The sequence below is a fragment of the Palaemon carinicauda genome, chromosome 9, assembly GCF_036898095.1.
Source record: "Palaemon carinicauda isolate YSFRI2023 chromosome 9, ASM3689809v2, whole genome shotgun sequence".
Lineage (NCBI taxonomy): Eukaryota > Metazoa > Arthropoda > Malacostraca > Decapoda > Palaemonidae > Palaemon > Palaemon carinicauda.
Window position 1 is genome coordinate 21,387,766 of NC_090733.1, and position 27,459 is coordinate 21,415,224.

The window sequence follows — 27,459 nt, forward strand, 5'->3', positions numbered from 1 at the left end:
AGAGAGAGAGAGAGAGGCGTAAAATAGCGTACGTAAAGCTGTATTATTATTATTGTTATTATTATTATTATTGTTGTTGTTGTTAATAAAATTATTATTGTTATTATTATTATCATTATTATTATTATTATTACTGTACAGTATTATTATCATTATTTATTATTATTACGGTATTGTACTTAATCTACGTACGTTCAGTATGCGCGGGGCATCTTCTATGAGTAGGTAACCAACGCATCATAGTACTGTAAGACGGGTTGTGATTGGTTCAAGCGCTGACAGATGACGAATCAGAACTCAAGTTTTGTTATCTAGCCTGTGATTGGTGTTTTGCCCGCATCTCCTACCCGCAGCATCAAAGTTCTCGCGGGGCTGGATCGTTCACTCTCTGTTACCGCGTATCGCTGAGTAGACGTTCTTAAGTTTGTGAAGTTTAACCCTGGATAGGTACGGTGGGTCGTTTGCGACCCCGAGCGTCAAAAAAAAACAGGTTTTTCTCACGTGACTCACCCCCGTGACTGAATTTGTGGGTGATCGACCTGCAGGAGGTGTCTCCCCTACACGCTCTAGTAGTGTCCAGATGTGCATTGCTGTAGCTGTACTCCTTCCCCGATTTCTGAGACGCATCGGGGTCGTTCGCGTCCGAGTTTACCCTTCTAGGGTAGTTTGCATAATTATCAAAGTTATTACGTATTATGAAATTGTCGTAGAATGGTGCAACTTGTATAGGTTATCAGTTGTGGAAAGTCTTGGTGGATTGTTTGGCTACCATGTGCATGTTTTTTTTTTTAGTTAAAATGTCGTTCATCACCACGAGGACCATTTTACCGCGAGTGTCCCTTTTTCATTTTTTTTCATTTTTTTGCCAAGTCATTTTTCCGTAAGATATTGCCAAATAGTGTCGTAAAACTTTTGCTTGTTTAGTGTTGGAAAGTGTGTCTAGATGATCTGGCTACCCATGCATGACTTTGTTTTTGTCAGATACGACGTAGTTATTGGTATATTGGGTATTTAACTGCGGTTACCAATTTCTGTTTTTTTTCAATATTTGTAAAAATTACTACGTAGTAAGGAATTGCCGTATATTATTCATTTTTTTTTCATGTTTATGTGTTAGAAAGTGTGCCTTGATGGTTGGGCTAACACGTGCATGTCTTTTTTTTTATCTGAGATGTCGTATATTAGAATGTCGGGCATTTTACCGCGAGTGTCCCTTTTTCATTTTTTTTCATTTTTTTGCCAAGTCATTTTTCCGTAAGATATTGCGAAATAGTGTCGTAAAACTTTTGCTTTTTTAGAGTTGGAAAGTGTGTCTAGATGATCTGGCTACCCATGCGTGATTTTGTTTTTGTCAGATACGACGTAGTTATTGGTATATTGGGTATTTAACTGCGGTTGCCAATTTCTGTTTTTTTTCAATATTTGTAAAAATTTACTACGTAGTGAGGAATTGCCGTATATTATTGATTTTTTTTTCATGTTTATGTGTTAGAAAGTGTGCCTTGATGGTTGGGCTAACACGTGCATGTCTTTTTTTTTATCTGAGATGTCGTATATTAGAATGTTGGGCAATTTTCCGCGAGTGCCCCTTATTATTTGTTTTGCATTTTTTTGCTTAGTCATGTTACCGTAAGGAATTGGCAAGTAGTGTCGCAAAACTTATATTTTTATAGTGTTGGAAAGTGTTTCTAGATGATCTGGCTACCCATGCCTATTTTTTTTTTAGCCAGATATGGCGTATATATAAGTATGTGTTCGATTTTCCTGTGATTGCCATTTTTTCGTTTTTTCCCATTTCTTTCAAAATTACTACGTACTAAGGAACTATCACAGAGTAATATTTCATTTATATGTTTATTTGTCGGAAAATATGCCTTGATGGTTTGCCTAGCACGTGGCTGAAATTTTTTTTTTCTGAAATGCCGTATATTAGAATGGCCATTTTTCCACGAGTGCCCCTTTTTATTTGTTTTGCATTTTTTTGCTTAGTCATGTTACCGTAAGGAATTGGCAAGTAGCGTCGCAAAACTTATAATTTTATAGTGTTGGAAAGGGTTTCTAGATGATCTGGCTACCCATGCCTATCTTCTTTTTTTAGCCAGATATGGCGTATATATAGGTATGTGTTCGATTTTCCTGTGATTGCCATTTTTTCGTTTTTTCCCATTTCTTTCAAAATTACTACGTACTAAGGAACTATCACAGAGTAATTATTCATTTAGATGTTTATTTGTCGGAAAATGTGCCTTGATGGTTTGCCTAGCACGTGGCTGAATTTTTTTTCTCTGAAATGCCGTATATTAGAATGTTAGCCATTTTTCCTCGAGTGCTCCTTTTTATTTGTTTTGCATTTTTTTGCTTAGTCATGTTACCGTAAGGAATTGGCAAGTAGTGTCGCAAAACTTATATTTTTATAGTGTTGGAAAGTGTTTCTAGATGATCTGGCTACCCATGCCTATCTTTTTTTTAGCCAGATATGGCGTATATATAGGTATGTGTTCGATTTTCCGGTGATTGCCATTTTTTCGTTTTTTCCCAATTCTTTCAAAATTACTACGTACTAAGGAACTATCACAGAGTAATGATTCCTCTAGATGTTTATTTGTCGGAAAATTTTGTTTACTTTTTTTTTGATTGAATATCATCAAATTTTTTTAGCTAAAATATTGTTTTACATTTTTTTTTTCGATTTTATTTCCCTTCAAAAAAATTTTTTTGGGTCAGAATTTTAATTTTATATTCGTAAAATAATCGACAATTATCCAGCAACCCACCATACAATTTTTATGCATATCCAATAATAATTAGATTAGTAAATAACACCTTGAAATTGACATACCCTTCCTACATTTCAAGTGGCAGATTAGGGAGTCTGAGTCAGTGTGGTTGGCGGCCATTTTGTGGACATATCCGAAGCGTAAGCTGCCCTATCTATATATATTCTTGTTCCCTATAGAATTTGTGATATTTTGGTATATTTTTACCTGCATAAATATCATATTATATATTAAATATATGTATTTTTTTACGGAATTTATAAGTACTCAAAAAATTACCTTTAGATATGGCCCCTGATATAAATGTAATTTACAAAATAATGAAGATTTTTTTACATATTTCTATTTTAGGATAACATATGTTTATTCCCTAAAAAAATTAGCCACTTCCTATTTCATTTGGGTACCCAAAAAAATTCATGAAATTTGGACAAATTTTTTTGGCCAAAAAAAGTTACCCTTTTTTTCTCATTTCAGATCTTCACCTCCATGGGTCTGACTTCATCCAAAATACATCAAGATGTGTCCTAAACATTCAAGAATCAATTCCTAAAAGGATTTGTGTATATATGTATAAACTTTTTTTTTATGAATTTTTATGTCAGGTCTTTTTTTTTTTCTACTTAATTTTTTAAAATATTTATAATAAATAGTTTTTCTGCAGATGAGTAGTATTTATCTATACAGTTGTTTTAAGCATTCATTGAAGTTTTTTTTTGGCAAAAGAAAAAAGGAGGTTACTGCACAAACTAATTTTTCAAGAATTTTTTTTGGCGTCGGGGTCGTTCGCGTCCGAGTATACCCTTAAAGGGGTGTCCGAGGACCGTACCTATCCAGGGTTAATCTGTGCTGTGTGCGACCTTTATAAGTTGAACTTTTTGTTACAGTACTGTACGTAAATCCTACTGTAATGGCTCCCAAGCGTTCTGCTTCTCTTAAGGCTGGTAGTGAGCCTAAACGCCACCGAAGGATGATGACGATAGCTGAGAAGGTTACGCTTCTCGACATGTTAAAAGATGGTAGAAGTTACGCGGCCGCCGGCCGCCATTTTGGCATCAACGAATCCACCGTTCGCTATATCAAAAAGGACGAGGCGAACATTAGAAAGACGGCTGCAATCACCTTTAGCAGATCAGCGAAGCGAGTCGTTACAACGCGTAATAAAACGATCGTACGCATGGAAGGTGCTTTAGCTGTGTAAATTGCCGACTGCCGGAAGAAGAACATAGCGTTGGATACGAACACCATCCAAATAAAGGCTTTGAGTTTATATGAGAATTTTGCTGCAAAGGAACCTAAAGACGACGACGGCAACCATGCTGAAGATGATGATGATGCAGATGATCCTCAACCAGGGACATCCACTAATTCCCAGCCTCAGAAACGTTTTTCCGCAAGCAAAGGATGGTTCGCGAAGTTTCAGAAACGCTTCGCCCTGAAAAGCGTTTCCCTGCATGGGGAGTCTGTTTCCGCTGACACTGCCGCTGCTGAAACTTACGTGAACCAGACGTTCAAGAATATTATCGCTGAAGGTGGATACAAGCCGGAACAAGTCTTTAATATGGATGAGACCGGCTTGTTTGGGAAGAGAATGCCGTCGCGAACTTTCCTGTTCAAAGAGGAAGCCAAAGCCTCTGGCTTTAAGGCATTCAAGGATCGCATTACCCTCGTGATGTGTGGCAATGCTGCTGGATTTTTGTTAAAGCCGGGGCTTATTTATAAGTCGAAAAATCCTCGCGCTTTGAAAAATAAAAATAAGAATCTCCTTCCCGTGTACTGGATGCATAATCAAAAAGCATGGATTACGAAGATGCTGACCTCCAACTGGTTCCACCAGTGTTTTATCCCGCAAGTCAGTAAATATCTCTTAGAGAAGGGCTTGCCATTCAAGATCCTTCTCCTTATGGATAACGCTGGTGGACACGCAACTGACCTGTCGCATGAGGGCATTCAGGTTGAGTTCCTGCCACTCAACACCACGTCATTAATTCAACCGATGGACCAGGGGGTTATCAGGGCATTCAAGGCCCTCTACACGAAGAATACCTTGGCGGACCTCGTTGCGTGTGTGGATGCTGCCCAAGATGACGAGGATGAAGATTTTAACTTGAAGGCGTACTGGCGGCAGTACACCATAGCCACGTGCCTGCAGAATATTCAGAAGGCACTTCAAGAGATGAAACCTGCAACCGTGAATGCGAGCTGGAAGAAGTTGTGGCCCGATATTGTTTACAACGACAAGGGATTTACTCCGTCGGAAATCCAACACTCTGCAATACGGAAATCTGTGCAGTTGGCTGCCATAATTGGAGGTGACGGGTTTGGCGACATGACGACTGAAGACGTCGACGAGTTGTTGGACTGCCATTCCCAGCCCCTAACTGACGCAGACCTCGAAGACTTGACGAAATCGGCAAGTGAGGAAGAGAGTGATACCGAGGAAGAGACCCAAGAAAATGTCGAAGAAACGGGCTTAACATTAGAACGGCTTGCCAAGGCCTGCAACCACGCGAAGGAGTTGAAAGAAATGTTGCAAGAGTGGGACGAGGATATGGTTCGCTCGATGCAATTCTGCAACAAGGTTGATGACATAATGACTCCCTACAAAATGCTCTTGGATCGAAAAAAGAAGCAGCGGCAACAACTTCCGATCACAATGTTCTTCCAGCCTCGCAAAAAAGAGCCAGTTCCTCCTGCTAGTACGCCTTCGGAAGAAATTGAAGTTTCCCAGGAAGAAGTTGAAGAGGTGTCCCAGGAAAAGACACCTCCGTCTGAAGAGACGTAAAATACTATCATTGGCTGCACAGTAGAACACATCATCAGCTTCATCATCATCATTTCTACTGTGCAGCAAATTCATCGCCATCACCATTCAAGTTTTTCTTCAACTTCTTTGGTGGTGAGTACAGTAACAATCTTTATTTTTTACTTTAATATTCTTACTGCCTGTTTTATAGTTTAGTAATGTACGTACTGTATGCATTAAGTTAAAGGGAAGGTTTTAAAAGTCTACATGTTGTAACCTATCATATTTTTTTTGTTTAAAATTTACATTTACGTACGTAAAACAATCTCTCTCTCTCTCTCTCTCTCTCTCTCTCTCTCTCTCTCTCTCTCTCTCTCTCTCTCTCTCTCTCTCTCTCTCTCTCTCTCGTAAATTGTTTTCCTGCTTTGCTACGTACAATACTGTATAATTTATATTTGTAAGGTAACATATTTTGTAAATGCTTTTACTGTAAATACTGTATGTACTGTATCATTATTTATCACTATCATCATGCGCGTTAAATGCCTTGTTTGTTCTGAGCGTGGTTGTTTACTGAGCGTACACGCCGTCGTTTCAGTCGGCGTCATAAAGAAAAACATTTCATTTGGAAGTCCTAAGAAAAATACGTAAACTAAAACATTGGTAATAAACAAATCAACATACAGTACAGTACTGTATAATCAATATAATCGATGCAAAAACTAACCTATACATATATGTGTACTGTACACTAAATGAGTTTGTTTCATCATTATGATCAGAGATGAACGTAAACAAAACATTGGTTGCCATTTTTTATCGTGCTTTTTAGGTGTTTAGGAAACGCATGATATAAAATCGCCTTTAATATTTGTGCCTGTTTTAGTTTAGGGTGCTGTAGTACATGCATTAAGTGTTCTGTACATTAAAGGGTGGTTTGTTAACAGTACTACGTACAAGGGAAGGTTTTAAAAGTCCGAATATACATGTTAAATAAATAGGTAAATATGATGTCACTACTTCGCGGATTTTCACCTATCGCGCCCGCGTCTGGAACCTATCTACCGCGATAAACGAGGGTTCACTGTAGCGTGGTTTGTATTTCGGTTACGGAACAAATGACAAATTCGGAGATAATTTGTATTGATAATTTGTATTTTTCCTAACCATACAAACCTTAGCTATTTACACATATTTGCCCACCAGCCCTGTCCCCCAAGACAAGTCTTACCTCTAAGTGAAGTGAAGCAGTTCACCGGTGTGTGAGGGGGGAAGGGGTAGCTAGCTACCACTCCCCTACCCCCCTGCTAACTAGCGCGGGGGTAATACACCCTCGTTAAATTCTAATGTCTCGCCATTTCAGCTACGCCGAAAGGTAAACCCAATGTAAATAGCTAACGTTTGTATGGTTAGGAAAAATACAAATTATCTCCGAATTTGTCATGTACAGGATATTTTCAATATTAATCTTACCCGGTGATCATGTAGCTGCAGCTCTGCTGCCAGACAGAAAAAACCTACGGGCGGGATACGCCAGCGATCGCTATACAGGTGGGGGTGTACAACAACAGCGCCATCTGTCGAGTAGGTACTCCAGTACTTCTTGTCAACAAAGAACCAATTTTCTCTCTGTCGTGCCACCGGCAGGACCTGCTTGATACGCTGTTGTTTCTGGAGTTGATTTTCACGCTATTTGGTGATGTATTCTCTCTAGTTATTGGCTTTCGCTGTACAGGAGTTATCATCAATACCTTATCAAGCTTTATTGATTGGATTTTGGATTGTTTGTTGACGACTTGGATAGATTTTGGATTTCCCCCTTTGACTAATTCAAGATGTCTGACCCTGCTCAAGTCCCCAAGTACAGGCAGTGTAGCGCTAGGGACTGTTCTAGGCGTCTTCTGAAGGCCTCTATAGATCCTCACACCGTTTGTTCCAATTGTAGGGGTAAAGCCTGTCAATTGGAAGATCGATGTGAGGAATGCGCTGGGCTTTCGGAATTCGATTTTCAAGAATTCCTTAAGAATGCACGTAGGCTAGAGAAGGATAGGATCAGGAGGAGTTCGTCTCGCTCTTTTGATTTTTCCTCTCCCCATGCCCCACAACCTATTCCTTCCCCTGTAGTGGTTACACCCGACCCTTCTACTAGCTCTCAGCAACCCTCGATGGCGGACATGATGCGTGCCATTCAGGCTCTTGGTGACAGAGTTGAGTCATTAGCGAATGACCGCAATCAACTCTTGGCCGACGTCAAAGAGTTGAAGGAGAAAAGTGCAGTGGGAAGTGTAGTGAGTGCAAGTGCTGTGAAAAGTGTCAGTGTTACGCATGAGGGTGCATCTGTTCGTGCCAGTCGTCCTCCCAGTCCGGGACCTCTTGCAAGCTCCCAAGCCCAGGGGAGAAGCAATGTCGAAGGACCAAAGGGTTCGACAGGCCTTGATCAGCGTACAGATGTACCCTCAGTGGTTGCGGACGTATCTTGCAGAGATCGTCCCACCCACAAACAGACGAGTGAGCCCATTCATTCCTCGTCTGCGGAAGAAGTTTCTCGTCAGAAACGCTGGACCAAGGTCTCACGACCTCTCAAGCGCAAGGTCCCTTCCGAGCGAGTCCAACGGCCCAGGTGTAGCCACTGGGTCAGTTCGGACTCGCCGCAGTCTTCCGAAGACTGCACACCTCCCAAGAGAGGTAGAGTGGTTCCGCAGCAGGCAATCACTCCATCTGTTGCCGCACCAACCGCTGTAGACCCTAAGTGGTCTTTGCTGCAGTCTATGCAGACTCAGCTAGCTTCCTTCATGCAGGAGTATCGTGCTGAGAAGGTTGACGCTGCACCCGTTAACCTACAACCTGCCACGGTTGTGCGCTCAGCTGACACTGCGGCTGCCTGCTCCCACACTCCGGCTGTGAGAGCTCCACCACCGATGCGCAGTCGACCCTGCCAGACGCATGTTGACGTTAGCCGACGTGCGGCACCCTCTGTTGACATGCGTGAGCTACCGCATCAGCAGTGGGAAGGTGCTGTCAAGCTGCCGTGTTTTGACGCAATGCGGCAGTCTCCGCAACCCACGGCAGTCCCCACCACGCACCACCACTCCGCTTTTGTTGTTGCCAGCTCTCAGACTGACCAGCAGCGGCATGATGGTGGATCCAGTGCAGCTACGCATGCACCCGTGCTGCCGGATTCAGCCGTTCAGCTTTCTTCTCCTCCTTTGCCGCTTCCTCCTCAGCATTCGGATGAAGGAATCTCTGATGACGACGAAGCTGCGCATTTGGACGATCAACACTCCGACATAGATGAACCCAAGATTACGCCTCCCTCCTTAGACTTTAGGAAAGTCCTTGCCCTGTTTAAGGAGTTGTATCCGGACCAGTTTATGTCTGCAGCCCCACGCTCACCTCCCTCTGAGTTCGCTTTAGGCATGCAGTCAGCAGCTCCTGCCTTTACGAAGCTCGTACTCGCGCGCTCTTCCAAGAGAGCTTTAAGGGTACTGGGAGAGTGGTTGCAGGCCAAGAAGCAACTTGGGAAGACATCCTTCATCTTTCCCCCGACCAAGCTTGCTTCCAAATCTAGCGTCTGGTATGCCACGGGAGAAGTTCTCGGCTTGGGAGTTCCTGCCTCTGCCCAGGGCGACTTCTCAAGTCTGGTAGACTCTCCCCGCAGACTGGCTATGAGACGCTCCAAGATTTGCTGGAGCTTTTCGGACATGGACCATCTTTTGAAGGGAGTTTTCCGTGCGTTTGAGATCTTCAACTTCCTGGACTGGTGTTTGGGAGCGTTGAGCAGAAAGACCTCCCCTTCGGATAAGGACTCTGCCATGCTCATCATGTCATGCATGGACAAAGCCATTCGGGATGGGTCTGGCGAGCTTGCGGCTTCTTTCGTGTCTGGAGTTCTTAAGAAGCGAGATCACCTTTGCTCCTTCTTGTCGGCGGGGATCACACCATGTCAGAAGTCAGAGCTGATGTTTGCTCCGCTATCCAAGTGTCTCTTTCCTGAAGAGCTGATCAAGGGGATTGCCGCCTCGTTGATCCAGAAAGACACCCATGACCTGGTGGCGTCATCCGCACGTAAAGTCACAGCTTTACCTTCCGTGCCTAGACCTAGGATGGACACACCAGCGTCTAGGTTCATTCCGCCCTTTCGTGGCAGAACCTCCAGCAGAGGAGGTACCCGTGCCGATAGTCAACGTGGCAAAAAGAAGAAGGGTTCCAAGTCCTCAAAAGGCAGAGTCTGACTGCCATCTTCTCCAGACAGCAGTGGGAGCCAGGCTCAAGAACTACTGGCAGGCCTGGGAGAACAGGGGTGCAGACGCACAGTCTGTGAAGTTGCTCAGAGAGGGGTACAGGATTCCATTCTTGCGCAAGCCCCCTCTAGCAACAACTCCCATCGACCTCTCTCCCAGGTACAGAGAGGAGGACAAGAGGCTAGCTTTACAGCAAGAGGTGTCTCTCTTGCTACAAAAGGGAGCGGTAGTCATAGTCCGGGACCATCAATCCCCGGGCTTCTACAACCGTCTCTTCTTAGTAGCGAAGAAGACAGGAGGGTGGAGACCGGTGCTGGACGTCAGTGCTCTAAATGTCTTTGTCACCAACAGACGTTCACCATGGAGACGACGAAGTCGGTGCTAGCATCGGTCAGGAAGGAAGACTGGATGGTCTCGTTAGACCTAAAGGACGCGTACTTTCACGTCCCCATCCACTCAGATTCCCAACCTTTCCTAAGGTTCGTCTTTGGGAAGGTGGTTTACCAGTTCCAAGCCCTGTGCTTTGGCCTAAGCACGGCACCTCTAGTGTTTACCAAACTGATGCGGAATATTGCCAGATTCCTGCATTTAGCAGACATCAGAGCCTCCCTCTATTTGGACGACTGGCTTTTAAGAGCTGCGTCAAGTCGTCGCTGTCTGGAGAATCTCAAATGGACTATGGATCTGACCAAGGAATTGGGTCTCCTGGTCAATATAGAAAAGTCCCAACTCGTCCCATCCCAAACTATAGTCTATCTAGGTATGGAGATTCAGAGTCAAGCTTTTCGGGCTTTTCCGTCGGCCCCCAGAATCAGTCAAGCCCAAGAATGCATCCAGAGCATGCTGAAAAGGAACCGATGTTCAGTCAGACAGTGGATGAGTCTAATAGGGACGCTTTCATCGCTGGACCAGTTCATCGCGTTAGGGAGACTCCACCTCCGACCCCTTCAGTATCACCTAGCTGCTCACTGGAGAAAGGACATGACGCTAGAAGCGGTCTCAGTTCCTATATCCGAAGAGATGAAGTCTGCACTGACTTGGTGGAAGAACAACATTCTTCTCAAGGAAGGTCTACCACTGGCTGTTCAGACCCCCGACCACCTTCTCTTCTCGGACGCATCGGACACGGGCTGGGGTGCGACACTGGACGGTCGGGAATGCTCGGGCACGTGGAATCCGGATCAAAGAGCACTACACATCAACTGCAAGGAGCTACTGGCAGTTCATCTGGCCTTGAGAAGCTTCAAGTCCCTCCTTCTAGGCAAGGTGGTGGAGGTGAACTCCGACAACACTACAGCCTTGGCGTACATCTCCAAGCAAGGAGGGACTCATTCGATGACGTTGTTCGAGATCGCAAGGGACCTCCTCACCTGGTCAAGAGATCGAAAGATATCGCTTGTAACAAGGTTCATTCAAGGCGACATGAATGTCATGGCAGACCGCCTCAGCCGGAAGGGTCAGATCATCCCTACAGAATGGACCCTTCACAAGAATGTTTGCAACAGACTATGGGCCCTGTGGGGTCAGCCCACCATAGATCTGTTCGCTACCTCGATGACCAAGAGGCTCCCAAATTATTGCTCACCGATTCCGGACCCAGCAGCAGTTCACGTAGATGCCTTTCTTCTGGATTGGTCCCATCTAGACCTTTATGCGTTCCCCCCGTTCAAGATTGTCAACAAGGTACTGCAGAAGTTCGCCTCTCATGAAGGGACAAGGTTGACGTTGGTTGCTCCCCTCTGGCCCGCGAGAGAATGGTTCACCGAGGTACTGCAATGGCTAGTAGACGTTCCCAGGACTCTTCCTCTAAGAGTGGACCTTCTGCGTCAGCCGCACGTAAAGAAGGTACACCCAAGCCTCCATGCTCTTCGTCTGACTGCCTTCAGACTATCGAAAGACTCTCAAGAGCTAGAGGCTTTTCGAAGGAGGCAGCCAGAGCGATTGCCAGAGCAAGGAGGACATCCACTCTCAAGGTCTACCAGTCAAAATGGGAAGTCTTCCGAAGGTGGTGCAAGGCGAATTCAGTATCCTCAACCAGTACCTCTGTAACGCAGATAGCTGACTTCCTTTTACACCTAAGGAAGGTAAGATCCCTATCAGCTCCTACGATCAAAGGTTACAGAAGCATGTTGGCAGCAGTCTTCCGCCACAGAGGCTTACATCTTTCCAACAACAAGGATCTACAGGACCTCCTTAAGTCTTTTGAGACCTCAAAGGAGCGTCGGTTAGCCACACCAGGTTGGAACTTAGACGTGGTTTTAAGGTTCCTGATGTCAGCAAGGTTCGAACCGCTTCAATCAGCCTCTTTTAAAGATCTCACTTTGAAGACTCTTTTCCTCGTTTGCTTAGCAACAGCTAAAAGAGTCAGTGAGATACACGCCTTCAGCAGGAACATAGGATTTACATCTGAAACGGCTACATGTTCCTTACAGCTTGGTTTTTTAGCTAAAAATGAACTCCCTTCTCGTCCTTGGCCCAAATCGTTCGAGATTCCAAGTCTGTCCAGTTTGGTTGGAAACGAACAAGAGAGAGTACTATGCCCAGTAAGAGCTCTTAAGTACTATTTAAGACGTACGAAGCCATTACGAGGACAATCAGAAGCTTTATGGTGTTCTATTAAGAAACCTGCTTTACCGATGTCGAAGAACGCAGTTTCTTATTACATCAGAGTTTTGATTAGAGAAGCCCATTCTCATCTGAATGAGGAAGACCATGCTTTGCTGAAGGTAAGGACACATGAAGTTAGAGCTGTCGCTACTTCAGTGGCCTTCAAACAAAACAGATCTCTGCAGAGTGTAATGGATGCAACCTATTGGAGAAGCAAGTCAGTGTTCGCATCATTTTACCTTAAAGATGTCCAGTCTCTTTACGAGAACTGCTACACCCTGGGACCATTCGTAGCAGCGAGTGCAGTAGTAGGTGAGGGCTCAACCACTACATTCCCATAATCCCATAACCTTTTTTAATCTTTCTCTTGAAATGCTTTTTATTGTTGTTTTTGGGTTGTACGGAAGGCTAAGAAGCCTTTCGCATCCTGGTTGATTTGGCGGGTGGTCAAATTCTTTCTTGAGAAGCGCCTAGATTAGAGGTTGTGATGAGGTCCTTTAGTATGGGTTGCAGCCCTTCATACTTCAGCACCTAGGAGTCGCTCAGCATCCTAAGAGGATGGCGAGGCTCAGTAAGGAAGACGTACTTAAAAAGGCAGAGTAATGGTTCAAGTCGACTTCCTTACCAGGTACTTATTAATTTTATGTCTGTTATTTTGAATAACTGCTAAAATGAAATACGGGATACTTAGCTTCTAATGTTAACATGTATGCTGGTCTCCACCCACCCCCCTGGGTGTGAATCAGCTACATGATCACCGGGTAAGATTAATATTGAAAAATGTTATTTTCCTTAGTAAAATAAATTTTTGAATATACTTACCCGGTGATCATGAATTAAAGGACCCTCCCTTCCTCCCCATAGAGACCCAGTGGACCGAGGAGAAAATTGGTTCTTTGTTGACAAGAAGTACTGGAGTACCTACTCGACAGATGGCGCTGTTGTTGTACACCCCCACCTGTATAGCGATCGCTGGCGTATCCCGCCCGTAGGTTTTTTCTGTCGGGCAGCAGAGCTGCAGCTACATGATCACCGGGTAAGTATATTCAAAAATTTATTTTACTAAGGAAAATAACATTTTTCAGAGATTTTATACAATGCTGAAAAGAGTGCTACAAGCATTGTAGGATGTTGTCCTTACAAAGTGTGTATTCACCATTTTGTTATGTTTGTATACTGTAATTGATGAGAGCGAAATACTAGCCCACGGGTTAACGTGCATAGTGAAACATGCTCCGCCTACCAGAACATAGGAGCTATGAAATATTGTTTAATTGAGAGTGTAGCTAGCTACGGGAGAGCAAAATCCAATAAATTGTTAGCTCAGTTAAGTAAGGAGGTATTTTTTATATGATGAATGCTGCAAATAATGTTACTGTTTTGATTGCAGTAACCTTTTTATTACGATGATGGTTTTTTAATTTTTCTTATGATGACTAGCGGAAACAACAAAGTTTAAAGAATTAGACTGGTACACAGTACATTTTAAGGGAGTTTGAACGTAGTTGTTGACGATACCTAGCGCAAAGTCATGGCTTTTCAGTTATGGTAGTAAACCCACCATAACTAAAAAATTAAACATTTCCGTCAGAATTCATTATCAGAAACGTTCAGAACACCATAAATTACATTAATAAAGTCTTATTTTCTGCAAACCATTTACAGTGAACCCTCGTTTATCGCGGTAGATAGGTTCCAGTCGCGGCCGCGATAGGTGAAAATCCGCGAAGTAGTGACACCATATTTACCTATTTATTCAACATGTATATTCAGACTTTTAAAACCTTCCCTTGTACGTAGTACTGTTAACAAACTACCCTTTAATGTACAGAACACTTAATGCATGTACTACAGTACCCTAAACTAAAACAGGCACAAATATTAAAGGTGATTTTATATCATACATTTCCTAAACATGCTAAAAAGCACGATAAAAAATGGCAACCAATGTTTTGTTTACATTTATCTCTGATCATAATGTAAAAACAAACTGGAGGTAGAGCTTTGCTTATTACCCAGACATATTTCCCATACTTTTCCCTTAGAACTACATCACATCTTCCTACTTTAGATATATAGATATATATATATATATATATATATATATATATATATATATGTATATATATATATATATATATATATATATATATATATATATATGTGTGTGTGTGTGTGTGTGTATATATATATATATATTTATATGTATACACATATACATACCTACATATATACATAAATACATGCATACATATACATATATATATATATATATATATTACTGTATATATATGGGTTATGGAAAAAATCCGCGAAGTGGTGAATCCGCGATGGTCGAACCGCGAAGTAGCGAGGGTTCACTGTATAGCATTGTTCTATAATTTTACCACCTAACACTACTGGACTTTAATCTGACTAGGGGAAGTAGGTTTACCCCTCCTATTATGACCTGGAAAACCTAAAGTAATAAGGGTAAATGTATCATACCGGTACTTTAATATCCTTTTACTGGCCAGACAGTACTATATTGGATCCTTCGCTTGGGTTACGGTTCATTTTCCCCTTGCCTAGATATACACCGAATAGTCCGGCATATTCTTGCATATTCTCTTCTGTCATCATACACCTGACAACATTGAGTTGTTCCGTAACCGAAATACAAACTACGCTATTTACATAGGGTTTACTTTCGGCGTAGTTGAAATGACGAGCCATTAGATTTTAACGAGGGTTAAACTAACCCCGCGCTAGTTATCACGGGGGTAGGGGAGGGGTAGCTAGCTACCCCCCTCCCCCCCCACACACACACTGGTGAGCTGCCTCACTTCACTTTTGGCTCGGACGATGTACAGACGTCTCTGTCCCGTCCTCGCATGGCAGCCATTTATGTTTTGTCTTTAACTTAATTACTTACTTTTCTTATACTTAATATATATGTAAATATGTTTATGTATATATTTGAGTATAGAAATACAGTAAGTTTCCTTTTCAGTGTTTGTGCTGTGTGTGTGTGTAGGAAGTCCACTCAATTGTACGACAACATCTCTGTGTGGTCCCAGGCCCCCACGGTGACATTTCATGGGTCGCGATCTCTCCCTTGGTCCTTTGGTCTTCCCTTCGGCGGGCGCCGTGGGGAATCGTCATCGCTGGACTTTATTTATTTATCTGTTTCTCCGCTGTTCCTCCTTCCCTACGGGGAACTTGGTCTATCAGCGTAGGGAACATGGGAGTTTAGTTGACTACGGTCTCTCTCTCTCTCTCTTGAGGTCGTTCACCCTTATTACGGTAGCTTTCTTCCCGTTGCGGGTTGAGTTGCTACTCCGTTTATTTTGTCTCAATTATTTTTAATCAAATCTAATTATATTTGTTAACTTTTCAGCTTCTGTGTAGAACGCCTCCCTTCGGGGTTCATTCGTTCTTACTATTAGTGAACATTCTTAGATGAATTACATAATTATAATTGTAATAATTCTGTTTTTGTTACAGTTCTCCACCTTCCCCCCTTTCCCTGAGTGTCAGTGGGGGAGGAGAGCGCATTCCTGGTGCGTAATTCTTATTTGTTCCGTAACCGAAATACAAACCACGCTATTTACATTGGGTTTACCTCTTAGCGTAGATGAAATGGCGAGCCATTAGAATTTAACGAGGGTGTATTACCCCCGCGCTAGTTAGCGGGGGGGGGGGGGGGGGGGGGGGTGGTAGCTAGCTATACCTCCCCCCCTCACACACCGGTGAAGCTCACTTTCACTTTTGGCTCGGACTGGGACAGACGTCTCTGTCTTTGTCCTTGCTTGGCAGCCATTGTTTGTTTTGTCTTTACTTAATCACTTACTTTTATTTTACTCAATACTGTATATATGTAAACATTTTTTCATGTTTGTATATATATTTGAGTATAGAAATCAGTAAGTTTCCTTTTCAGAGTTGTGTGTGTAGTGTACGATATCTCCGTTGAGCCCTCGGCATTTTAGGCCTCCACGGTGTAATTTTATGGGTTGCGATCGAGTTTGACTTCGGTCTTTCTCTCTCTCTCTCTTGAGATCGTTCACCCTTTTACTACGTTACTACGCCTTTTGTAGCTTCCTTCCCGTGTGGGGGGGTTGCTACGCCGTACGTTTTGTCTCAATTAGTTTATGAATCTAATTGTATTTGTTAATTTTTCAACTTGTAGAACGATTCCTTTCGGGGTTTTCATTCTTTCTTTAGTGTTCATTCATTTTTTAATATAAAACTTACCCGCTGGTTATATAAAAGAGCTGAAGTCCCCTGACGCCCTGGCAGAAATTCAAATCTCGCGCTATCGAAGATACGGCAGGTGTACCAACCACACCCTAGCGGTAGCTCAGGTGGAACAACACACCATCTCCAGTTCTTCTCTCTGCCATCATAGCTGGCTGACATATAGAAGTTCGCTCTCGTGGTTTTACTCTCTTGGGAAGTTGTTTGGTGATGTACAACGTTCTTTTCTGAGTTCAAGCTATCGTTAATTGTTTTCACTTGTTTCTAGTCTTGAAATCTTTTTGTTTGAGATTATGTTTATTAATATTTCCCTTATTTTTTGCTCGTCGGTCTTTCACGTAACCATTCAAAATGGCCGACTCCTCCCCTGCTCAGCATAGGTGTGTTAGTGAAGGGTGTCGTACTCGACTTCCTAAAGGATCTATTGATCCTCATAATATTTGTGTGAAATGTAGGGGTAAATTTTGTTCATTTGATGATAGATGTAATGAGTATCTTTCTTTAACTGATGATGATTTTGTAACATACGATCGTTATGTTAGGAGACTAGAGAGAGATAGAGTTAGGCGTAGTTCTTCACGATCTGTGGATAGAGCCTTACCTAATGTTAATGTTCCTAATCCTATTCCTTCCCCCGGCGTCAGGAATCGCCTGTGCGGACAGGATGTAGTTCGTGGGACTCACCGGAACGTTTCCGTTCTCCCATCACTTGCACTCCGGCTAAACGTCCAGATCACCGTGTTCGTGTGGATATGATTCCCTCCGATTCAGACCTTGTTACTAATCCTTCAGATTGGCTTTCTTCTCCCGAAATACGTGGTGACGTTAGTTCAAATATTCCTTTAGGGAGTTCTGTTGATCCTAAATGGTCTATGCTGGTGACTATGAAGGAACAACTCTCGTCGTTGATGGATTCTTATCAACCAGGTGTTGGCGGTATGTCTGGGCGTCAGGTGTCAGACCAGTTATCGCACAGGCGTTCGATGGTCTCTGGTGTTGACGAGTTATCGCTTAGGCGGTCTCCCATTCATAGTGTCCAACGCCAGTTGGTTTTGATGAGTCGCGTCAGAGAGGTTTGGCTGACCGGTTTTCGCTTTCTGATCGTGTGGAAGAACATTGGCGTCGACAAGTGGATGAGACGCGTCAACGTTTTGAAGTAGTGGATCGCCCGCGTCAACAACTTGTGGACGCGTTGCGTCAAAACATCGATTCTCAGCGTCGACATCTTGACAGTTTTGATCGTTCGCGTCAACAGTGTTTGGACTCTACGCGTCCACTCAGCGATCTTCGGCAGTTGCCTTCTGATTCCAAGCGTCAATCTGTTCAACAGTAGTCGGATCCTAAGCGGTCTAGGCAGTTGTTAGTTGAAGAAGATCGTCTACGCGTCCCTGTTTCGCGTCAATCTACTTCGACTTCTCCCCGTCAGGTGGATGCAGATGTTGGCTTTGACAGGCAGTCCCATCCAGACTTTGTTCCTTCGGTTCAGGCTGCAGCAGTTGCTGCACTGCCAGAAGACGAACTTGAGGAAAAGTCGGATGAGGATGATCCTATTGTGGAAGTCTCTGAGAATGAGGAGGAGAAGCATTATCAACATGCTGTGGATCTTCGCAAGTTTATGTTGATTCTTACTGGAATTTTCCCGGATCAGTTTACTCCTGTGGCCCCTCGTTCTCCGCCTTCTGAGTTCATCTTAGGTAAAGCTACCAAAGTTCCAGTTTATACCAAGATGGTTCTTTCTCGATCCTCTAAACGGGCCTTGAAATTAATGGGTTCCTGGTTGGACTCTAAGAAATCTTTTGGCAAGACGGCCTTTGCCTTTCCACCCGCTAGGTTAGCCTCTAAATCTAGTGTGTGGTACGAGACAGGTGAAGTGTTGGGCTTGAGTTTTCCTTCGTCTGCCCAAGGGGATTTTTCAAGTTTAGTTGATGCTTCTCGTCGTCCTGCCTTAAGAAAAACGAAGATTTGGTGGTCCATTCCAGAGTTCGATCATTTGCTTAAAGGTCTGTTCAGGGCCTTCGAGGTGTTTAATTTCTTAGACTGGGCTCTGGGGGCTTTGAGTAAGAGGGTCTCTGATATGACGGAAACGGACACTAGTGGACTGGTTCATTTGATGTCCTGCTTGGACAAAGGTGTGAGGGATGGCTCCAACGAGCTTGCTGCCTTGTTCACGGCTGGAATCCTCAAGAAAAGGGCCACGATGTGCTCTTTTCTCTCTGCAGGAGTGTCTCCCTACCAGAAAACGGGCCTTCTTTTCGCACCTTTGGCTAATACCTTATTTCCGCAAGTTGGTAGGCGAAGTGGCCACTGCCCTCACGTAGAAGGCCACGCATGACTTGGTTACAAATACGACAAGGAAAGTTTTGCCGTCGTCGTTTTCCTCTCGTAAGCCTAAGGAATCCTCTTCTGGTTTTCGACCTCAGTCCTTTCGTGGGAAGTCCTCTGGAAGAGGCTCTTTCAAACCAGAAGGAAGGAAACCTATGGGGAAGAGGGGGCAAGTCCGGCCGAGGTAAAGTCTGACTGCCCTTTCCTTCAGACAGCAGTGGGTGCCAGGTTGACTCACTTCTGGGAGGCTTGGGAGAGAAATGGAGCGGACCCCTGGTCCGTCCAAGTGTTAAAGGAGGGTTACAAGATCCCCTTCCTGGCATATCCTCCTTTAGTCACAGATCCGGTGGATCTTTCGCCCAAATACAGAGAGGGACCCAAGAAGCAAGCCATGCGTCTTCAGATGTCTCTTTTAATAGAGAAGCAAGCAATAGAGGAGGTGCAGGATGTTACGTCTCCGGGGTTTTACAACCGCCTTTTCCTAGTACCCAAGAGTTCCGGGGAGTGGAGACCGGTTCTGGACGTAAGTGTGCTAAATGGTTACGTCCAAAATTCGACGTTCACTATGGAGACTCAGAAAACAGTTCTGGCGGCTGTGAGGAAGGACGATTGGATGGTCTCTATAGATCTTCAGGACGCCTATTTCCACCTTCCGATTCATCCCAGCTGCAGGCGTTATCTGAGGTTCATGGACGGAAACAAGGTCTTCCAGTTCAGGGCTCTTTGTTTCGGACTCTGCACGGCTCCTCTATTGTTTACCAAGATCATGCTGAATGTGGCAAGCATGCTGCATTCGAGGGGAATCAGGGCCTCTCTGTATCTGGACGATTGGCTGATAAGAGCCTCCTCAGCTGATTGTTGTTTGAAGGACCTCAAGATGACTTTGGATCTCTCCAGAGAACTGGGCCTCTTGGTGAGCTCGAAAAAATCGCAACTGACTCCATCCCAGGAGATTCTTTATTTGGGGATGGAGATTCACAGTCAGAGTTTTCGGGCTTTTCCGTCGTTGGTGAGAATCCAGGCAGCCCTCCTAAAAGTCCAAACGTTCCTGAAGAGAGATCTTTGCTCCGTAAGAGATTGGATGAGCCTTCTGGGGACTCTCTCATCTTTAGAGAAGTTCGTGACACTGGGGAGGTTGCACTTGCGTCCTCTTCAGTTTCATCTCCATTGCCATTGGAAGAAAGGGGACAACCTCGACAGGGATTGCATTCCCATCTCGGTTTCCATCAAGTCTCATCTTCAATGGTGGTACAACGAGCCCAGACTGAAAGAAGGCTTGTCTTTACTTCAGAAGAGCCCAGACCTCGTGTTGTGTTCCGACGCCTCCAACTCGGGGTGGGGAGCCACTCTAGAGAAGAAGGAGCTTTCGGGGACTTGGACGGTGGAGCATTCATCTCTCCACATCAATCAGAAGGAGCTTTTGGCTATTCATCTGGCTCTCATAGGCTTCGAGAAGCAGATCAGGGGCAAAGTGGTCCAAGTCAATGCGGACAGCACGACCGCTCTGGCCTATATTGTGAAACAAGGCGGGACCCACTCTTGGCCTCTGTACGAGATTGCAAGACTGCTTCTTCTTTGGGCAGAGGAAAGGAAGGTGACTCTTTTAACTCGATTCATCCAGGGGGTCAACAATGTGAGCGCAGACATACTCAGCAGGGAAGGTCAGGTTCTCTCCACAGAGTGGATTTTACACCCGGACATCTGCAAGAGTCTGTGGCGGTTATGGGGTCGACCTCTCGTGGATCTCTTTGCCACCGCAAAGACCAAAAGGCTGGAGTGTTACTGCTCTCCGGTTCCGGATCCCGAAGCCTTGCACATAGACGCCTTTCTGATGAACTGGTCACACATGGAGGTTTATGCTTTCCCTCCGTTCAAGATTCTTTACAAAGTGATTCAGAAGTTCATTTCCCACGAAGAGACCAGAATGACACTGATAGCTCCGTTCTGGGCGTCAAGGAGCTGGTTTCCAGAGGTACTGGAATGGATGGTGGATTTCCCGAGAAGCCTTCCCATGAGACCCGATCTTCTCAGACAACCTCACTTGGCCCGAAATCATCTAAACCTCCGAGCTCTACGTCTGACTGCCTTCAGACTATCGAAAAACTCGCTAGAGCTAGAGGATTTTCGAAGAAGGCAGCCAAGGCAATTGCGAGGGCAAGGAGGTCTTCAACCATCAAGGTGTATCAGTCCAAGTGGGAGTTATTCAGGGAGTGGTGTAGGACTAACGCGGTTTCCTCTTCCAGTACCTCTCTTACCCAAAGAGCAGATTTTTTCTTGGACCTTAAATTTAAACATAACTTCTCGTCATCTACTATTAAAGGTTACAGGAGTATGTTGGCAACGTTTTTTAGACACAGGAACCTAGACCTTTCTAATAATAAGGATCTACAAGATTTGCTTAGGTCTTTTGATACAACCAAGAAGATTCAAACAGCTCCCCTTGCCTGGAATTTGGATGTTGTCCTTAAATTTCTCATGAGTGACAGATTTGAGCCTTTACACTCGGTTTCATTTAAGGATTTAACCTTGAAAACACTTTTTCTGGTTACCCTTGCCACTGCTAAAAGAGTTAGTGAGGTACACGCTTTAAGCAGGAACATTGGTTTTCGAAATGGAAAAGCCATTTGTTCTTTGCAACTGGGGTTTCTGGCCAAGAATGAAAACCCTTTTCGGCCATGGCCCAAATCCTTCGAGATTTCTAACCTTTCTGATTTGGCTGGTGGTGAATTAGAAAGGGTACTCTGTCCAGTTAGAGCGCTACGGCTTTATGTGGACAGGACTAAGAATCTGAGGGGTAACTCAGACGCTCTGTGGTGTGCAGTTCGGAAACCCTCGATGCCCATGTCTTTTTTCATTAGATTGTTGATTCGAGAAGCTCATGCTCAGTGTGATGAGTCGGATCAGAGGCTTCTCAAAGTCAAGACACATGAAGTCAGAGCGGTAGTGACTTCAGTGGCCTTTAAACAGAACCGTTCTCTGAAAAGTCGGATGGATACAACATTTTGGAGAAGTATGTCTGTTTTTGCATCCCATTATTTGAGAAATATTCAGACTCGCTATGAGGACTTTTTTACGTTGGGTCCTTTTATAGCGGCAAATGCGATAGTAGGTGAATGATCTACCACTACGTTCCCTTTTTCCTAATACCCCTTTTCTATCTCTTGGAACTCGTTTGTTACGGTTGTTTGTGGAGATTGGTCGTCAATCTTCCGCAATCTTTGATTTGGTTAGGTGGTCAATTTGTTCCTTGAGTGCACCCGGAACAAGGGTATTGGTTGAGGTTCTGTCATGTTATAGGTGGTTGTACCGTTTGACAGCTCCTAGAGATTTTCAGCCCGAGTGGATTACTGGATCTCTTAAGGATAGCGGATGAAATGAGGCAGAGTATCATTGCTGTCAGCTTCCTTATCAGGTGAGAACCGCTTAAGTTTATTGTATGTAACCCTTAAGTGAATTTTCTATATGTAGCTGTCTCTGACCCGCCACCAAGGGGTGTCAATCAGCTCTTTTATATAACCAGCGGGTAAGTTTTATATTTAAAAATGATATTTTCATAATAAAATAGATTTTTGAATATACTTACCCGCTGGTTATATAAATTTAACATCCACCCTCCTCCCCTCTAGAGACTACCTATGGTATGGCTATGAGGCATGGAAGAACTGGAGATGGTGTGTTGTTCCACCTGAGCTACCGCTAGGGTGTGGTTGGTACACCTGCCGTATCTTCGATAGCGTGAGATTTGAATTTCTGCCAGGGCGTCAGGGGACTTCAGCTCTTTTATATAACCAGCGGGTAAGTATATTCAAAAATTTATTTTATTATGAAAATATCATTTTTAAATTACATAATTACATAATTAATTGTTATAATTCTGTTTTGGTTACAGCTCTCCTTCCGTGAGTGTAAGTGGTTGTGAGGGCACGTGCCTGTTGTGTAATTCTTGTTTTCCTTTCCCTCAGGATTCCTCTTCGGAGCCTTCCCGGGGGAATGAATGTGTACTAATGATTTTTGTTTTATTTTTTTAGAGTTACCAATCTAGTTCGTTTCTGTAATATGGCAACGGTGTGAGCCGTCTTGTTGAGGCCTGGGGATTCGGCTGTTGCTGCCTCCCCTTTGGATTTTTGTCAGGGGCGTGTCTCCTTCTACTGGAAGTACTCCCGTGACGATTGACAGCTCTCCAGTTCATTTTAGATCTCTCAGGAGGCTCGCCTCCTTGGGTGTGTAACTTTCCTTCCGAGGGAAGTTTTTCCTGTCCAGGCTTGAGTTTTTTCCCTTTTGGGGGGTTCTTCTCTTGCCTTTTTTTCGTGCGACTATGCTCTTGGTGCTGAGCGGTCGCACCTGCAGTTTCGCTCAAGGGGCTGAGCAACTGCAGGAGCCCCTCTTCGGAGGATCGCTCCTTTTAGGTCACTGGCTGACCAGTCTCTTCTACGAAGTGTTTCTCTTTCGTTCGCGAGAGAGTACACTCATAGAGACTCCTCTTCGGAGGATTCTTCTGCTGTTGTTGCTGTTGGCCTCCTTCGCCGTAAGGCTCACCGTCCGCCTCGTCGTAAGGGCCTCCCATCTCCCTATAAGGGTGCTAAGAGGCGCCTTTTTGAATCTCCGTATGCAGCCTACAACTCCTTCTTCTTGATCTTCCGCCCCTGGTGCAGATGGACAGCAGTCTGACCTCGTCTTCCGACGGGCAACGGTCTTCCTAACGGACAACGGTCTTCCCGACAGACAACGGTCTTCCCGACGGACAACGGTCTTCCCGACGGACATCAGTCTCCCGACGGACATCAGTCTCCCGACGGACAAGGATCCCTTCGGGGCAAAGGGTTGCCTCCCACGGGGGTTCTTCCCTTGCGTGTCAGGGTTCCCCTGCGCGCCCTTCTGCTGTGTTCTCTCCTGCTCAGTGTTAACGCACAGGCACTCTCCTGCTCCTGCTCAGTGTTAGCGCACAGGCGCTCTCCTGCTCATCAGCGCTTTCCTGATCGCTAGCGCTCTCCTGTTCGCCAGCATTCTCCTGTTCGTCAGCGCTCTCCTGTTCGTCAGCGCTCTCATGATGATCATCTCTGCTGTTCCTGTTGGTTCCTGTTACGTGCCCTGTGCGCCCACGTTCGTCCTCGCGATCTAGAACTTCGGTTCAGGTCTGGGTCAAGGACTCTTCTTCTACGCACAGGCTTCCACGCGTTGCCTTCTGCTCACCAGCGTTCACCAGCTCGCCAGCGACCTTAGACGCGTCAACGTTCACCTGCTCGTCAGCGATCTCCTACGCGTCAACGATCGCCATCGATCTGCCACGCGTGTCATTTCCCCTGAACACCATCAGTAGCGATCTAGCGCTCGCCTGCTGTGGACCACGATCTCCGGTAGCTGAGTCTTGCCGTAGATCTTCCTCCTGCTCGCCAGCGCTCACCTTTACTTCTGTCCTTCTGTGCGCCAGCTTTCTTCAATCGCCAGCGCACATCTGCGCGCCCTTCTTTGCCACGCACCAATGGGCGCCAACGGTTTTCTGACCGTCTAGGATCGCCTGATTAACAGCTTGCTTCAGTGCTCACCTTCCTGATGCACCTGCCGCCTTCTGTTAGCGCGATGCGTGCTAACCATCACTAGTCTCTCTCGCGTTGGCAATCGCCTACGCGCCTACGCGCCCGCGCGATTCTTCACCTGCACGCTAGCTTTTTGTTAATGTACCACCGCTCGCCAACGCGCCGTTGCTTGGCGACGCGCCATCGCTTGCTGACGCGCCATCGCTTGCCAACGCGCCTTCACTCGCCTACGGGCCATCGCTTGCCAGAACGCACCATCGCTCGTCAACGCACCATCGCCCGCCTATGCATCATCGGTCTCCTGACCGCCTGCGCTCACCCGCGCGCCCACGTGCCTGCGCGGCCACACGCCCACGTGCCCGCGCGACCGGACGCCCACGTGCCTGCACGCCTACGCTCATGCGTGACCGCGCGTGAACCAACGGTATTCCATCGCGCGGACGGACGGTGTTCCGTCGCGCGGACGGACGGTGTTCCGTCGCGCGGACGGACGGTGTTCCGTCGCGCGGACGGACGGTGTTCCGTCGCGCGGACGGACGGTGTTCCGTCGCGCGGACGGACGGTGTTCCGTCGCGCGGACCGACGGTGTTCCGTCGCGCGGACCGACCGTGTTCCGTGGCGCGGACCGACGGTGTTCCGTGGCGCGGACCGACGGTGTTCCGTGGCGCGGACCGACGGTGTTCCGTGGCGCGGACCGACGGTGTTCCGTGGCGCGGACCGACGGTGTTCCGTGGCGCGGACCGACGGTGTTCCGTGGCGCGGACCGACGGTGTTCCGTGGCGCGGACCGACGGTGTTCCGTGGCGCGGACCGACGGTGTTCCGTGGCGCGGACCGACGGTGTTCCGTGGCGCGGACCGACGGTGTTCCGTGGCGCGGACCGACGGTGTTCCGTGGCGCGGACCGACGGTGTTCCGTGGCGCGGACCGACGGTGTTCCGTGGCGCGGACCGACGGTGTTCCGTGGCGCGGACCGACGGTGTTCCGTCGCGCGGACCGACGGTGTTCCGTCGCGCGGACCGACGGTGTTCCGTCGCGCGGACCGACGGTGTTCCGTCGCGCGGACCGACGGTGTTCCGTCGCGCGAACGTCGGCTTAATTCTTGCAATATCCATTGCTCGCCTATGGGTTATTGCTCGCCCTCCTTCTGCGCTCCTTTGCTCACCTTCGTTTGCGTTCCTGCGTTCCCGCGCATGGGCGCTTCCACGTTCGCCCACATGCAAATCATTGATTTACCTTCGCGCGAGCGCCAGGGCGATTGCGACCGCGATTCCCATTGGGGTTTCGCAGCATGGTCAGCCTGGCGAGTCTTCTGGAGCGTATTTCCAGAACACGGCCTCACCCCGTAAACGCAGAGCATGGCACATGCAAGAATAAGAAGAATCTTCAGGGAGGTCTGAGTAACATTCTTCTTTCTAGAACCTGGGTTAGCCTTTCCCCGTCATTCCCTGGAAGGGTTTTTGGCGGGGGGCTTTCCGTTCGAGTTTCCTCCATCGGCCAAGGGGTGACTGTTAACCCCTTCCTCTTCTCCATCTCGTGAAAGGGGCTTACTAGGTCCTTTCCCTCCTCGGTTACGACCCGAGGTTTTGTTCAAGGAAGCTACAGGAAGGTCATGGGTACTTTCCTCCTCTCGGGCTCAAGCACCTTGGCGTTTCGTCGTCAAGTATCGAACTTGAGGGCAAGCTCGGTGTTGGACCATTTGGACGCAATGACCGAGGGCTTCCTTTCGAGTGTCTCATCCGTGGATGTCGACAACCTCAGACACCCTTCCATCCTTGAGAAGAGTTTGTTTGGACCCAAGGACAGAGACATAGACAGCGGCTGTGCGGAGGAAGTCGACTTCCGTTTTCACTCCTCCAAGGTGCTTTCTTCCAGACCCTGCAGGGCTCCAGCGCTTCTTTCTTTCAGCCACGTCGGCCTAAGTTATCGGACCGGCTACAACAACTGAGACAAGGTGTCCAATTGCAGTTCCCTCCTGTCAGGAACAGATGGCACGGGAGGCTCTCCCCGGGGAGGGGGCATAGTCCTAGAGGGAGCGGCAGAGTTCACGAACTCCAGGATTGGCACCCCCCCTTGCAGGTTTCACGCTGGGAGGATGTCTAAGGTTACTCATCCGGATGACAGCTTCCCGATGCCCATTCCTGCACGATCTCTGTGATCAGCCAAGGATATCGCGCCTGCCGTCTCTGTCAGCGAATTCAGTGTCTCTGAACCTCTATGCCATAGGGTCGGCAAGAGTTTGCCCGTTTGGGCAGAATGATCCATGCCTTAGGAGAAGGTCCTCCATAGGATCGTCAACGGCTTCACCCCCGGCTTCTTCAGTCGATCCTTTCTTGTAAGGAAGTATCTGAAACGGGAGTTCCGTAGTCGACCTCTCAGCCCTGATCAAGTTTGTCGAACAAACTTCGTCCAGCGTGGAACAGCAGAATCGATCAGACTGGTGACGAGGCGACAGGACTCCTTACGCCCTGGATCGGAAGGACTGGTACTTTCAGTTTCCATTCCATCCATCTTCCAGGAAGCTTGTGGAATTCAGCCTAGACTACAGGTATTCCTGCTTAAGATGCAGTGTGGCGATCCTGCCGTGGCATCGCAGGTTTTTTTCCCCAGAGAACTCTCCCTGCTTTCCTCATGGCCGCTCAGGTGCAGGCTTCTGCCCCCTTCGCCTTTTGGAGGTCTGGTCAACTCCGGTAGGCTCGGGTTCGACCTTCTTCAGCGCCGGGACAAACTTCCGGATGCTTACCATGAGTGGGGGTTCATGGTATTTTGCTAGGAGCCTTCTCTTCTTCTGCCTCAACATATGGAGTATCTAGCCATGATATTGAGTCAACGGCCCTACCACGTTGGAAACCCCGCTTCTCGTCCGTCCAGCGAGGTTAAGCAACGTTGGTTCTGGTCGGTACTTGGATGGGTGACCTCCTGGGGACGCCAGATTCTGTTGCCACCTCCTCCGAGCCTTCCCTTCAGTTGACTGTGGCAAGACTGAGGAGAGTCGC

General features: G+C 46.4%; 1 long non-coding RNA gene and 1 pseudogene across 1 annotated transcript in view; one reads left to right on the forward strand and one right to left on the reverse strand.

Moving 5' to 3' along the window:
• Positions 1-27,459, reverse strand: part of LOC137646765 (uncharacterized) — a 119,504-nt gene that overhangs the window by 31,117 nt on the left and 60,928 nt on the right. The gene's annotated exons all lie outside the window — the stretch shown is intronic.
• On the forward strand, positions 27,289-27,407 carry LOC137647370 (5S ribosomal RNA; annotated as a pseudogene).